This window comes from Rhea pennata, chromosome Z (genome assembly GCF_028389875.1).
Source record: "Rhea pennata isolate bPtePen1 chromosome Z, bPtePen1.pri, whole genome shotgun sequence".
Taxonomy (NCBI): domain Eukaryota; kingdom Metazoa; phylum Chordata; class Aves; order Rheiformes; family Rheidae; genus Rhea; species Rhea pennata.
Window position 1 is genome coordinate 52602811 of NC_084702.1, and position 12045 is coordinate 52614855.

The 12045-nt window shown below is 36.0% G+C and overlaps 1 protein-coding gene across 3 annotated transcripts in view; it reads left to right on the top strand.

Annotated features, from left to right (window-relative positions):
• Positions 1–12045, top strand: part of EDIL3 (EGF like repeats and discoidin domains 3) — a 250526-nt gene that overhangs the window by 221247 nt on the left and 17234 nt on the right. The gene's annotated exons all lie outside the window — the stretch shown is intronic.

Sequence of the window (12045 nt, forward strand, 5' to 3'; positions counted from 1 at the left end):
ACCTAACGAAAGTCTGTCTTTGGGGATGAGCTGTAGTTTTTTCAGACTGATGACCTATAGTTCAGTTCAATAACCCTGAGATGGTTATTCCTGTGAATTTAGAATCTCTGATGCCTCTACCTGCATTCAGTGACTAGAACCAAGGTTTTTATTGAAATTTATGAGGATTGCCACATTATTAGACATAAAACAGGTTGATCAGGCCCTTTGTTTTTGTGTTTTGGGGCTAATATAATCTATATAATATAGATAGTGTTTAATCCCAGCTGAGATGGCATGCAGTGACGTGCAGAGGCTTGCTCCAGGCCCAGCGTCCTTACCCAGGTCCACAAAGCCTTTAAATCTGCTCAGCTGAACATCGCATTGGGGAAAAAACAAGACAGTTATATCCACCACCAAGGCCTTAGGAAGGCCTTATATTTCCTCAGCTTGGAAAGATCCTTTTGAGAAAACTTGCTGGGAATCTATCTGTGCAGAAAAGCATGTCAGGTGCTATTCCTCTTAAAAATATAAACTTTCCATTAATACTCATGAGTCTTTAAAATACAGTTTTCAGTAGCAAAAACGAATATTCTTATTATTTGATGCCATAGCCTAAAATTAGGTTGTTTCACTGAATCATCTGATACTAGCACGATGATCTATTGCAAGTCAGTACACAAATTATTTTGATTTACTTTGTAGTAATAGAGATGTATTTTCTGCTGCCTATGGAGCAAATAGTTAGAAAATAGTCTGCTCCATGGAATTGCAATACATAATCATGTATGTGAAAACATCTACTTAAAATCAGTAGCGAAAATCAAATTGCAGACTGCATAGAATTGCTAGAATTCAAGTAGAATTAGCAGACAATCTTCTGCCGTGCTGAGCCAAAGATCTTACACTGCTGTCTGCCAGCCAATGTAGTGCTTTGCTTTCTGGTAGATAGTGAATGTTATTATGGTAGGATTTTTATGGAGACTTTTTACCCATGTGCTGCTGGTCAGTATTCAAGATTATTCCTCCGATTTATCCTTCTAAAATTATTTTTTAACCACTAAAGTATGAAAATGGATTCGTCACAACATGCTCCACATGCCTGAAGTTGAGTGCAAAAATTCTCTTTTTGCCAAGCCTTTCACAACGGTGTAGATGCTTTGACAGTAAACACTGGGTTTTAATAAATTAGATTTGTACCCACCTGACAGAGTAAGGACTGCAGAAGCCATTTAAAAGATTAATTTCTAAGAAGGGAACATTGGGAACACAAGGGAAGAACAAAAAAAAAAAAAAAAAGAAAAGAAGAAAAAGAAAAGAAATATGGGATGTGTCTACAAGGAAAACGCATTGCCCAAAGCTGAAAGTATGTTCTTTATAGATTTCTTAATCTATAAGTGATTTCATAGGCTGTGATTTCATAGCCTTCTCTGTGTGTTTATGCTCAAAACTTCTCTGTGTGTTTATGCTCAAAACTTGTAAAGATTTCAACTTCATTAATGATGAATCAGCTCATATCTTTTCATTTTGGAGTGGACCAGACTTCCCCCTCTGTGGTATCTGTGTAGGTCTTAGATGTAACAAGTATCAGTAGGGGTTATATGAGTATATGCAAATACAGATTTTGGCAAATACTCTGCTTCAGATATTGTTTTGGTTAGGATACAGCCTTGTTTAGCATATCAAATAGTTGCGTTTTTGAGAGGATTATGTTTGCTTTTCTAGAGATAGCTGTACATTTCTCTTTTACTATCTCTAGTTCAAAAAACAATTTTATTCTTTTTCAAAAATGTTGGTTGCGAACAATCCCCTCAAAAGTACTCTTAGGGAATTCTGGCACTTGAATTCTATTCATATATTGAAATATGATGTAAGTGTTTTTACTAACCTACCTGGTGTAAACATGACATAACATTGGTTGACAACTTAATTTTTAATATGTTAAACATGGAAAGCAACAAGCATTTGCAATGTATGTATAGTAACTATCCTAGAAATGACAATAATTAATTTAAAATTAACAAATCCACGTGACTGTCTAGTGTCATCTCAAAGATGTTAAGACTCTTTATGGCGGCCATTAACAATCAATCGTTGAGTTCACTCCATCCATTTCAGCAGGATTTGGAGAGGCTTTACATGTAAGAACCTACTCTAGGTTGCCTAGAAGTTATAAAGATAAAATACGCCCAAGTGGTTTGGTTGTTTTTTTCCTTCAGTGGAAGTACTGTGGAGCATGGTAAGAATCCTCTGAGTTTCAGTGGTCTTGAAACTGTTTCCCACCTCAGTCAGCTAGATCCTTGGTTTCCTAACCTTATAGAAATGTATAAAACCCCATTCTAATATCAAATGAGAGACTTAAGAGGGATACATGTATGAGCCAAACTAATGCACTGCTGATGTTATTTTAGGGGATTGAGATGCACCATGGGATTGACATGCATGAAACCATGCAAACACATTTCATTTTATAGATCTGAAGAAAAACAGTAAGATAATATTATTCAGAACTAACTGGAGCTGTACAGATCAGTTGTTTTCCCACGATAGTGGTTCACTGATGCCAGGTAGGGAGGTACATCTAGTTCCAAAATAGACGGTAAATTTGTCAACCAACTTCCATACTCCTGAGAGCTCCAGTCTCCTACGTTCTCTTCTTTTTAAATTGGGAAGAATATGGATAAGCTTAGAACATACTTTGTCCATATTGATTTACCCTGTTGCCAGGGTAAATGCAGGGTGATGCGTTAAAGCATCAGTAGTCTCTTGATTAATTATTTAAGGTACAAAAGATGGAATAATAGTCAATTTAGAAAAAAAATCAATGGAGAGGCTCTTCCCATTTTTAAGAAAAAAAAATGGAAAACATGAGTGAAAAAGCAGTGTCTTTTTTCTATTAAATTAACTTTCATATATTTTGATTTATATTTCTTACAACTTGTCATTACAAAAATGAACTATTTTGATCAATTGTTTTGAATTTACGAGTAGAAATGCGTATCAGAATTAAAAAGATTAAACTTTAATTTTATGAAAAATACCATTCAAATTTCAGAGACAAATCAATTTGAATCATTTCCAAAAAGTAAAGCTCTGATTGCAAATCTAGTTTACTTAACATTTAATTTAATATTGTGGACTTCAAATTAACTGTTACTGTATCTCTGGGATCCAGTTTAAAATCTGGCTTTGAACTGTATGAAAGTTAATTTAATTCAAATTCCTTTTTGAAAATTCCTGTGATATCTCTCAAAGAAACCTATCAGTGTTTGTACAGCTTTCACCAGGAAAGGTTTGCAGCTCTAGAGTGGAATATGTGATAAGAATGAAAGAAAATTATTAAATTTTTACTCTAATCTGGAAATCCATTCTAATAACTCTACTTTTTCTAACCTAGAGGAGAAACTAAACCTGGGCCAGATAGCCCTAATGACCAAGATACTTACCAACTATTTGAAAAGCACACACTTTCAGCTTATATTTAGGTGGAAGCTTTTTCTGTTTCTCACAGTACAAAGTGATTTGTTTCTTTTTTAAATGCGGGGAGGAGGGGGAAATAATATCCCTTATAATTCTAGCCCTGGTCAACAATTTTAGCAAAATTTTAATCCCTTAAATCAGTCACGCCTGGTGCTTTCCACACTCTCCTCAGGAGGTGGAGAAAGCTGATAAGCATTGCAGTGTGTTTTGGAAGCCCAGAAGATACGCCGGTGTCAGATCAAAGAGAGAGCTGAGTCCTCCGGTTGAACATGTCCCGCCAGGAGCCTAGTCTTATTTTGACCAGAGGTCTATTTAGGAAGCTCCCTAATAGGTGCTTCGGGGTATCCTTTTGACTAATAACATATAATCTTTCTTACGTCCTGGAGAAGGAAGATTAATAGACCTTTTAATTATATTCAGGTCAGTACATTATGAGATTATTGCCTTAGAAGTGACAAGCTATTTAGTCTAAATAGAAAAAACTTGATTTCTTCTGTAAATCAACAGCATTATTTCTCTAACTAAAAAGGACATTAGCAAGGATATCCCTAAATTTTACAGCACTGCTTATGTTTCTTTGTTTCTTTCTATTGATCATTAACAGTGCGTCGCTGGAAACCAAAGCTTTTGTGCTATCATTTTGGCAGTCTTTTTTGGTGAAGCTGATTGTTGTTTTTGAGGTCTGGTATCATGATTTTGACGTTTTTAGTTTATCCCTACAGCAGCATAGCTTTATGACACAGGTTCTGCATAATAATCTTGGCTGACAGATGGGCAAAGCCATTCTTAAGAAGAATTGGTATATGATGCTGTCTGGGCTGCATTTCCTATGAAAAGGCGAGACGTATAAACTCACAGCTTTTAAAAACAAGGAGGAGCCCTCAGCCTGAACACCATTTATTTTCCAGGGAGATTTAACTTTGCTTACAGGCAGGGTTTTTTTAGTACTTCAGCAGTTCAGTAATTATATTAATGATTAGTCACTTTGCAGTATCTTGTGTGCAAACTTATCCTTAGTTTATTTGTTGAGCTATAGTCCAGTTACTCATAGATTATTGGGACATTTTTATGAAGTACACAAAAAATTTTGCAACATTTTTAATCAATTGAGAAAAACAAATTTAGTGAATAATGAAGTTCCATATTACCACCATTACCACCGTTTTTCCTTTTAAAAATAAAATTAACTGTTTCTCAGGTGAGTCCATTTATGATCTCAAAATTTTTACAAAGATATTTATCCTCTAGTAAAAGGGGTGCACTGTTTTCCCTACAGATTGATGAGCAGAAATTTTAGTAGTTCATTTCTAGGGAAAGATTTTGCTTACTCAGGCCTTGAATAATCAGTTTTTGATTTGAGTTTAAAACAATAATATACTGAAAATCTCAATACAAATTAAATCTGAAATACCTAGATTTCTACTGATTAAATTCAAAACCATATGCTGTTTCAAAGTTTTGCTATAAAAAGTTAAAATCCTTCTCTGATTATCAAGTGTCATTCTGAAACTTATAGTTAAATAGATACTTTTCCTCTGCTTGTGTTCCAAGTTTTCTTCTATCTGTGTTTGCCAGTGTTGTGCTGCTATTTTACCAACTGTATCCCCTGAGATTTCCTACAGCGGTCTTCAACACAAAAGTAGAGTATCCACACCTGGGGAGAGAGCCCACAACACAGACATGCAGGAAATTTTATAGATAAATTTGCTCATCAACTTGAAATATATTTTAGTAAAATAATTAAAAGTAGCAAAAACACTTTCCTGTTCCTCTTACAATCCAAAGAGAGTAGAGAATGCCTATCTGAAATCTCAGGATAATCTATTTCTTCTTCATAGATTGGAGGAAACAGAAAGCTTTTTGAGCAAAAGTTAGCAGCATTGTTATTAGTAACACAGCAATAACTGTTTTAAAATATGTCTTCCAGAAATTGTATTCCTGAAATGTACCTGTTATCCAGTTTTACTTGCTTTTCTGCTTTCCAAGGCATATACCATTATGTAAAGAAGAGAATGTAAATGAAATTTTTTTCCCCATTTCTATATCTGTTTCTATCTGTAACTAGCTGCCAGGGGTGGGAAGGAAGAATGGTCATTTTTTCACCACTTCTCTGTTCTTCATTTAAATTGGCTGTTAGTGAATTGTACTGCGCAGTCATTGCCTGCAGTAGTATTCAATTGAAGACCTTGGCAGAAAGGTAGCAGAGTGTGTTGTCAGTGTATTGTATCATGAACTACTCATGATCATATTCATAATCTGTTTTTTCTGTTATTTTTTAATGACTGTGTGCTGTGTATTGCTTTGTCCTTGACTTTTCCACAAGAATTTCAATTGATTGGTCTAACCCAGATCAGTATAACAGGTTTGTATCAACTGTTCAAGTATCCTAATGCAGCTCAAAAGCTTCTTCTAACTCCACCTGATGTCTAAACCTGTCTAATCACTGGTAATTTCATGGACTATTTTTAAATCTCTCAGGACCATCATAAGCACTGATAAGCTTTGAGTACTGCACAGCAGAAAGACTATTGCTATTTATTAATGGTTTTTTTGCAATATAGTGACCAATTGCAATAAACTGTGTAATTGCTACAAGAAAACTGTGATAATATTTCCAGAAAAAATAACCCTACACATAGATATGTTTTAATTTTGAAATATTAAATTCTCTTTTTATTAACAATACTTTCAGACTTGACCACACTAGGTACTGTCATTTCCTGGAAGGATATGAATAGTCCATGACAGGTTCAGGGAGTCATCAACACCCAGAGAAGTCATTCCAGTTAGCAGCATCCATCTGAAAACAGTGACACTTTGTGTGTGCTGCAGGCAGGATTTACCAGGGTGCCCATATGGCTTTGGAGCATCAGCCATACTAAGTTCCCATAGGAACTGGGTAGCAGCTCCCTTTGGTACTTTTGAAAATCCAGATCCTAAGGCTAAAATTTGCTTTTCTGTACAGTTTGGGTTTGAGATAACAGTAAAGTGAGATTAGTCATGGTTTAGTAAACTGCGGTTATTAAATTTTTCTGTGTCAGAAATACACACTTCTCAAAATAGTTATGTGGTTGGTCATATAAAGATCATTTAACTGAATATTTTACTGAAATTCTCAGCAAAGTAAATAGTTATTCAGCATTTTTTTCTTTTTCGTATAATATTTATATAATAGTGATTAACAAATAGATACGTTAATGAATTCACACAATCTGTACTCTAAGAAATAGCTGCTGCTTACATAGTTGCTCACTGAAATGCGATTTTCTGTGAGCATATGTGTTTGTTTCACGTCAAAATCTATCAGAATTTCAGAATAATGATCTCAAATGTGTTTTCTGACCGTCCATGAAGATTTTCAATGACAGGCCTAATACCCCTGTTTCTAGCTTTTAAATGGTGCTGAGGATAACTCAAGTTGTGCGGTGTTCTTTCTAATGTTGTTTCCTATGTGCAGTTGCTGCAGTTATAAGGTGATTCAAAGTAAATGTGTTTTGTAACAAGAGGCAGATAAGGGTAAATAAGACAATAAATGTTGTATTTATTATCTTAGCCTAGAGGACTACAATTGTTAAAAATACAGCAGCATGATGTTAAAATAATGTTAAAGGGCTAAACTTAAATTGAAAAAGAAGCTAGTGAAGCAAAATCCACAATTTTGAAGAAGAAAAAGAACGGCACTCTTTTATTTTATTTCATCTGAAAAGCACTCATCTCTACCTAGGTTCATGACCAAAAGTTTAATTTTAAATATATGTTTAGTGATATGAACCCAATTAAATGTAGATACTTTTATTTTATTTTATTTTATTTTATTTTATTTTATTTAGAATTAAAATGAAAATGAGATTTTTCTACCAAAGTCTATATGGTTGCTTGGATGATTTTTTTTCCCTCCATTAAAAACATTTAGCTGCAATTAGGCATGATGGACTATTTTCTTGATAGTATTTTTTTTTCTTAATCTGAGCCTTTTGAAAACAGCTGGAAATGACAAACTTCAGGGTTTGCTAACAGAGATACTGCTGAAATGTTGCTAGAAACCTGTAGATGTTGCAAGTTTGTGGCAAGGGTACTGAATTGTCACCAATTTTCCGTTTATCTCCAGTGTTTGAATATAGACGAGAATACTAGCCACAGGGAACCTGGGGCAGTACCTACGCCTGATTCAATAAAATACAGAACTGCAATTCTGTCCATATGCTTGTAGTTACTACCAGCCTGTCCCTCCTTTCCTCCAGTTGGGTTCATATAGCTACTGTACCTGTGTGCCAGTTCTGTGTCAGGGGAGATTTCCCTGGAAAAAATTCGTTTGGGAATTGTCAGGTTCGAAACGCACAGCGAGTGATCTGTGTAGGAGAGCGTAAATATATTAAACTGTCTTGGTGGCATTCAGGTGCTTAACTGTGAGCATCTAATGTTATATTAAGCATTCCAAAATATCTAAGATATGCTGCTCACAGGGCTGGCATGTGTGATAGAAGGATCTGCACGCTGATGAAATAGTATTGCTAAGGTCAAGTAAGCCACCTTCCTACTATCTTCATTGCTAAGTAAACGGTACAATGATTCTGAGGGTTTGTCGACGTTAACATTATATTGTAGACGAGGAATGTGTTATTTTTTAAGACTATCTCCACTTTTCATGGTTCGCATCATGGAGTGCCCTCACAGAGCATTAAATGGGTTTCTTTGAGATGAAACTAAGCTAAAAGATGCGCATCAAAACCAATTATGTTCCAGCCACTAAATTGCACACTTGTGCATCATGTGTCCCCTGCAGCACATAGTGTTGAAATCCAGTTCTCAATATCAGCTGATTTGCTTTACAGAGCTTCCCCCATTGCACTCTGCTGCTTGTAACTACATAGTCTAACTGTGCTTATTGATTTCCCAATCTAAAGTGCCTTGGGGTACTTGGCTGGATTTTGCAAGGTACTGCCATTTAGGACTCTGTCTCCTTTGTTAGTCTCTGAAGCACTGGAGACTTCTGCAATTTGTGTCTTCTTGAGGCTTGTCTTCTGCAAGCCAGTGTCTAGAGAGTGTGTTTCTAGTCCAGGAGGGACTCTCTGAGTTGCATGGTCACTCAGCTTCCAGTTGTGGTCTCTGTCTCATGAAAAATTCTTCCTTCATCTGCTTTTCTGAGTCCTGTCCACACATGGTTTGCTGTTCATGTGCTCTACTGCCTCTGTCCTAGTGCCAGTAAATATCTGAAACTACATTTATTTCCACCAAGTGTGTAGGAGAAGCAAAAGGTGTGTTGAGGAATGGGGAATGCTCAGAAAGCAACGACAATATTTCATGTCATGTCTTTTCCAAGTGGCACAGGGACTGCTGAGGTAATGGAGAACCATGTTAGTAAGTCTTCAAGAGGCAATGCATCAGTCTGAGGGCCAGCTTGAGTTCAGAAGTAGTAGATCCATGTTCAAGCATGGCGTATGCAAAGGCAGCTGTACTGCTTCCAGATCCAAGCTGGCTTACGGGCAGCTATTTGAAATGTCTAGAAATGTCTTGTCATTATGCTGTTGTCTTGGGAGGAATGAATGTTGCCAGTTTGATGGTCTCTGCATTAACAGTTGTACTTCTCCAATAGTTAAACTCCAAAGGCAATTAAATGAACATTAGGCATATCTGCATAGTCAGATGCTGATAGTCAAGGTTTATTAGCTTGGGATTGGTGGTTAAGCCACTCAGAGCATTGCCAGAACAGGTATATGACTGTTCCCTCCTGATCAAGTAGACTTCCTTGTAGTGTAAGTGGAACAGTAGTTGCCCTGCGTATAATTGCACACTGGCACAAAGTGCATACTGACTGTCCATGCTGTATTTCATTTTTAAAAGTGTATTCAGATAGATTTATTTTTGTGCTTTTTTTTAATTAATTATCCTTCAAATCAAACTTTTAATGCTGAATTGCCTTTAACATCTGAAGCAAGGTAGGAATCAGATACATACAAAGAGAGTAGTTATAACCCAAGAGAGTTCTTTCAGACACAAGGTGTTAAACTGCTTTTTGATCAGCCGCTTGTAGAAATGTACATTAAACTATAAACCATGGTTCTTCTTCTAACCAGCTAATGATCCTATCAGTCGCAGACTAATTGCCTCTACCACATCCTAAATTTTGATGCATTGAAAAAGCCAAAGCCAAATTCTAATCCTGTTAATCACATTCAGCTTTGAAAAGTACACAGTGGTTGTGTGTTAATTCAGCTTCTCTCCCTGGTAATTTGTTTGATTGCCCGTTACTTGCAGTCTGCACTAACTGAATAAATGTGCTCCATGTCCTGATGGGAAGTTATGGCTTTTGTTAAATTATTTTAATGTAGACATTTTGCCTAGAAATTGTGGTAAATTCTGCTTGCCTTTCTTATCCAGAGTACCTTCAATGTGAAGGATGAAAAGCAAGGAAGTTTTAACTCTTTGCAGAAGGTAATAAAGGCACACCATGGTACCTAGTTCCATTTAATGCCAGATTAGTATCAATCCTTATTGCTCACAGATCAGAAGGCTTCTCATCAGTTTGTAAGTAAATAAATAAGGTGCTAAAGTATGGGAGGGAGATGCTGATGCTCTGTCCATTGCTTCTTTCTATCTATCTCCCATCAAGTTAGCTTGTCTATACTGTCAAGACCTAGAACAGATCCTGTCTATTCATTACTTTTTTATTTCAATTTAAGTTTTTCATATAGCACACACACATATATGTATTCTACACAGTGCTATGTAAGTCTTTTAGGAAAAGGATGAAACACATGCCAAATTATCTTTCAACTTCACACATCATTTTTCTGAACAAGAGTACAAGGCCAATGGATGTATCCTGTAAGCGCAAAACAATTGTTACTAGGACGTTTTTATTAACTCTGGATCTGTGTGATAATAAAGGTTTATTGTGATTTTACCTTTGAAATCCTCTGAATCTTAATGAGAATTTTTCCTCCCTGTTCTGAATTTTAATGAGAAACATTCGGAATATCATGGCCATGTTAAATATTTGTGAAATCCAGTCAGACTACTTTCAAGGTTTTAAAATTTCAACAGTTTCATAGAGGCATGTTTTTAAGTTAAGAAGAGAGACATTAATTTTTAGTATAAGAAGCATTCTCTGCTGAAAAGAGATTACACTTGGAAAAGGTTAATGTCAGAATTACTTATAAACAAAATCTAAAGCTGACTCCTAGATTCTTTGTTCAAATGCCACCTAAAAGTGTGGACCAATCAGTTGTCCACCAGATGACCCTTTTTGAAAATCAGACTATTCAGTTAGACTCCAGAAGTATTTGGAATTTAAATCAGATACCTGATGTTTAGTAATCCATAAAAGACAAGGAAACTAACAGACCTCTTCGTTCTGTGTCTGAATTGTAGGTGATGAGAAGTCAGTAGCATGAGGTCTCACTTATCTATTTCAATAACTGGAGCTTCTTCTAAGTGCAGTTCCCCACATCATCTTTTCTCAGCTAAGTATAACAATAAATAAAAAGCAACCATAGCAATAATATACCTACCTTGTAAAAAATAATAAAAAAGGGGTAACATATCTTTTTACTACCTAATTAACAGTGCTGAATTGGAGCATCTGAAGTAGGCTGCAGCTCTGAACGATCATTGGTTGAGTCCCTCTCTCTCTCCATTGACTAAAGACAAAACAGAGTTTAGCCTCCCAAGGGACACTTTCCTTAGAGCCTGGAGTGTCTTCTGAGGTATCAGCATTGCTGCTGTCAGATGGCAATAAGTCAATTCTTTTCACCAGAGCCAAAACCCCTGGATCATTAGATTTTGTATTTACTGTCATAGGATCTCAGTACTGAAGCCTCTGATTTATTCATCCTGTTTCTTAAAATTATTTGCTACTCTTATCTGCTGCCCTTTGGATGTTTGGGCAAGGGTCTTAAGTCTTCCTTGTCTGATAGCTCTAGTAACTCATTATTTCTCTTTTGTTCTTAAAAATGCATTCTAAGAGTTTTCTGTATTATTTTCTTAGTGTCTGAACTATGATATCCACTTTTCAGAAGCTTTAGCTTAGGCTAGATGACTTGGTTTGCTTGTTTGTTTTTCCTTCCTTTCCGTTTGTTTTTGCTTCCTCTCTGTGGTTTATTTCTTGTGCTTTGCATCGCGTTCGTCCCTTTGGCTTGCCCCAAGCTCCAGTCAAAGCCCGGCCCGTTCTGGGGGGCCACGGCCTCCCCAAGCCGCAAGACTGGATCTTCAGCACTTGATCAGTCACAGATTCTGTGGTTTTTCGTATTCTCTTTTTAATTTTTCATTGTAAAATGTATCACTCATTTCCTCGTGGAGTTGATTGCTCCTGTTATTTTATTGTAATATTTTTGCTATTAATCTCCTTTGCCTGAGTTAACTGACAGTATGAAGAATACTAACCGCTATAACAGCCATCTTTTTTTTTTTTTTTTTTTTTTTTTTTTTTTTTTTTTTTTGCTGGCACTCATTGCATGAAGACATGGAACAGAGCCTCAGTTTTACCTTTGTATTTCCAAAAAAACGTCAGTTCTGGTAGGGAATTTAAATCCTCCCTTCTGCCCCTAAAAATACATTGTTAGGTCACTTTACTTCTGTTTACTTCTG